This window comes from Limanda limanda, chromosome 3 (genome assembly GCF_963576545.1).
Source record: "Limanda limanda chromosome 3, fLimLim1.1, whole genome shotgun sequence".
NCBI lineage: Eukaryota > Metazoa > Chordata > Actinopteri > Pleuronectiformes > Pleuronectidae > Limanda > Limanda limanda.
The window spans coordinates 16,214,030-16,218,395 of record NC_083638.1 but is presented as its reverse complement, the minus strand read 5'-3'; positions in this window follow the sequence as shown (position 1 = coordinate 16,218,395).

The following is a 4,366-nucleotide window of genomic DNA, read 5'->3' as shown; positions in this document are numbered from 1 at the left end:
TTTGGCTGCGGTGTGAGCGCAGCAGGGGGGGGAAAGGGGGGTGGGGGTGGAGGGGGGGGGGGACGCCTGCGGATTCTTCTTACATGGTCTCCTCTCCTCTCAGCGGCTCGGGCGCACGGTCAGACTGGGTGGGCAGCAGCGGCAGCCCGCTCCCGCGTGCCCCCCATGCACGGCCGCCACGAAGAAGAAAAAAAGATGAGAGTGAAGAGTCGCTGCTGCGCGTTGGGTTCAGATCCAGAGACCACCGAGCTGCAGAGACCACCGAGCTGCAGAGAGACCACCGAGCTGCAGAGAGACCACCGAGCTGCAGCTTCTCTCAGGAGCCCGGACCTGATCTGAAGCTCCTGATGAGGACTGGAGTGTCCGCGTGCGTAGCCCACACACGTGCACGCGCACTCACTCTCCACCCCTCTCTGTCTCTCTCTCTCACTCTCTCTCGCTCTCTCTCTCTCTCTCTCTCTCTGTCTGTCTCTCTCTCTGCCTCTCTCTCTCTCTCTCTCTCTCTCTCTCTCTGTCTCTCTGTCTCTCTCTCTCTCTCTCTCTGTCTCTCTATCTCTCTGTCTCTCTCTCTCTCTCACACACGCACGCACTCAGGATCCAGAAGAAGCGCAGTCACGTGACCCCGGAGCAGCAGAATTCAGCACCTTGGACAGAGACTCAGAGGAGAGAGCGAGAGAGATAGAAAGAGAGAGAGCGAGTTTATTCATGTGGAGAAACCCCGAAGACCCCCATCACACACACACACACACACACACACACACACACACACACACAAACACACACACACACACACACACACACACACACACTCACACGCACACACACAACCTGTTTCCTTTTCCAGAATTTGAACCACACGTGGACAGAGAAAGAATAAAGGATAAATCAGTCAGATCACACAGTTGAACATTTCTGTAAAAACTAAACATTTTGCCTGCGTTCGTTCAGAATCCAGCTGTTACCATCACAGCTCATAGGTGCTGTTGCTTCACACTGGTTATATTATATGGACTTTTCTATTGATCCATCTTTTGATTATACTTAGAGGAAATTTGAACAAATAAAATAATGCAAATCACGTCATTACAGTAGATATTTAAGTAGCATCAACAAAGTATATAGATACAGGTAAAATCGCTGCGTATGAAAAGTGACTTAAATCAAACCCCAATATTATTAGCATCAAACGGGTAAATCTTCTCTGGGATACTGCTACTGGTGCAACATGGTGGAATAGTTTTTTAATGTGCATATACACTAATAAAAAAAGAGCTGTGGTTAATATATTAAGTTTATGTGGATTGATTCTCCTAAATCCAACACTCAATTTCAGTTGTAAATGGTAAATGGTAAATGGATTTGTATTTATATAGCGCTTTTCTAGTCTGATGATGACCACTCAAAGCACTTTACAGTACAGTTTCACATTCACCCATTCACACACACATTCATACAGTGCATCTACTTGCAGCACTTTGTTATTCTATGGGTTGTATGAGTTGTATATGCTGTTGCATTGCAGCTTTGTGATTCATCATGTTTTGTGTGGAATTAAGGCTTTGGACATCTTTTCAGGACTCATGGGACTTTGGAAATACATAATAAAAGTTAACTTATTTGTTTTCATTTCTAGACTGACACAACATTGTTTATTGCAATAATTATATCTAGAATGTGAAAAAAGTATAGCTTTTTTTGTCTAGGTGCGATCTAGAAGGTCACACATGACATCAATATGATGCATCATGTTGATTAAATTAAGGAATTTATAGAGGGAGAGTGTGGTGGCATCATAATGTGTCAAATTAGTTTTTTGTAAAAAGAAACATCAGAATGATTGTAGTTGCATAATGTACTGTTGATCACGTGTATTAATGACTTTCATACCATCTGCAGAACAGAGAGAGAATCGGAATATGTGTGTGTTTGTGTCATCCATCTTCTACCATGGACATACGTTTGCAGACTCAACCCATCACAAATTGCACTCATTTCTAGACATCAATTACTCCTAATTTCCTCTCTGGAACCAAAGAGAAAAGACCTTGTGTTTTTCCTTATTACTTGAAATGATCTATGTGTCCCTAAACCTTTGTCCTGGTCTCTGTCCGTCCTGTCCTGCCTACTCTATAGAACACAGAGTTAGAAGCCTCTCAACGCAGCATCCACGCCTGGGACATTTACATATCTAAGGGACCGAGAGGGATACTCACTAGGATCGGCCCATAATTAATCCTGGATTAGTATATTGGGACGAGGACACACACAATGGTGTATTTCATCACAGGGTGTTTCACAGTGGGATCACAGTGCTTTGTCTGTGTGGGATCATTAAGAGCAGCCATGGAGGAAACAGGACATAACAGAGATAGATTTGACTGATTGGATTTAACCAAAGGAGAGAGGTTTTTAAGTTATGATTTCTTTTAATTGCATTGGAGACGGGTACAGTGAAGAGAGGTGTGAAAGTGGAAGGAGAGAGATGCAACAGTGTGGAATGAGTTGCAGCTTAATCACATGCAGCCATTAAGAGACTGAGCCACCAGGACGCCCTGGGCTCAGCGCTGTTGCCGGGCTCCTTACATCCCATATTTAGCCCATCAAACAGGGGTAGTAATGAGCTGGTGATTCTCGCCTTCGATAGTAAAGATTCGTTTTATGGCTTCCTATTATAGAAGGTTTTAAATGGGATGTGACGCAGACGATTGTGGAGACAGAATGGTGGTGACATTTGACAAAGGTCATGAAGGTAATTCAAAATCAGGAAACCAATCGGAGAGGAGCTTTCCGAGGGCGGGGCCCCACAGCAGGTGATTTTCGGCGTATTGTGCAACAGGATTTTGAGGCATCCTGTCTGGGTTTCTGGGTTGCCGTGTATCAAAAGCTAAGCTGCCTATAACCCAGACTTGGTCATAAAAGATGCCAGAATAGAAAAGAGGGTTAATGGACGGATCAGATAATTAAACTGAGTGATAAAACAGAAACAGGTAGTTTTTTTTGGCCTCTTGTGGTAAGAAAGTATAATGAAAAGCTTAAAATAAATAAAGTCCAATATTCACTCTCCTTTTAGCTCTGTTTTGGTCTTCACACACTCCTAAACCTGTCTGGCGATTATACTTTATATGTATATATGGTAAATGGTTTGTATTTATATAGCACTTTTCTAGTCCTGATGACCATTCAAAGCGCTTTACAGTACAGTACAAACATTCAACAGTGCATCTATAGAAAGCGGGGGCCATTCGGGATGCAGCATTTTGCCCAAAGACACTTTGGCATTTAGATGCGGAAGACCGGGATCTAACTGCCAACCTTCTAGTTGGAGGACGACCGCTTTTCCCCTTAGCCACAGCCGCCTATATGCAGCTTTAGTTTTAGTTTATATATTGCTGGTTCCACATATATTTAATCTATTGTCTGTCTTTACAGAATAGCATGGCTGCAGTTTGTATACGTCAAAGTTGCTTAATTCGCCTCTTGATTCATAATCCTTATTTCAACATTGAACAAAAAATATCCTAAAAAATGTATCGTTAAATGCTTTTTCAGATTTGGACTCTGTGTGAACTGACCTCCAACCTGAAGCAGAGGATGTGGTCTGTGTGAATCCTGGCAGTTTAGAGAGAGAGGACCCTGAATCCTCTCGACCTGCATCCGTTCAGCGACTGTGATCGTTTCAAGTCTCAACACATCAACGACGCTGCCACTCCTCAGGGGACGTTGGAGTGAGACTTGCTGGATCAGAGAAGAAGCCTTGTTGACACTTCACAAACATTTGTCAATGCCAAGCCAATGTATGGTGTGACCATATTTAATCCATCGTCCCTGCTGTGGTGCTGGTGTCTAAACAGTTTCTACACTTGTGATGCAATGGCAGCTTTATTTACTGTAATTTTTTATCCCTTGTTATGAAATCAGCTCTTTATTTCTCTGCCAGAGTATTTGTGTCCGCGGCTCATTCACGACGGTGGCAGCTTGGCCAGTGTGGGCAGCTCTCAGACTCTGGGACTTGGCTGCAGCTCTGTGCTCTCTGCTGTGTGCCTGGTAATGCATGCAGGGTCACCACCTGGCTGCAGCGTCCTCCAGCCGAGCAGCTTCAGAACTGAACAAAAGCTCCGGCCTCACGCAGGAACAAAGAAAACCACAGATCTCACACTTATTTAAAAGGAATACAAACCAAATAGAAGGCCAAAAGCTTTAAAAGGCAACATGATGGAAGAGGAAATGAGTGAATAAACGCCATATTCATCTCATATTGTTAGATTATATTAAGTGCAGCTTATTCTGGGATTAAACAGTTAATGTTTTGCAAACAACACAAGTGATTCTTGTCTTTTCGAGCAGTGAAATGCAACACTTCTTGAAC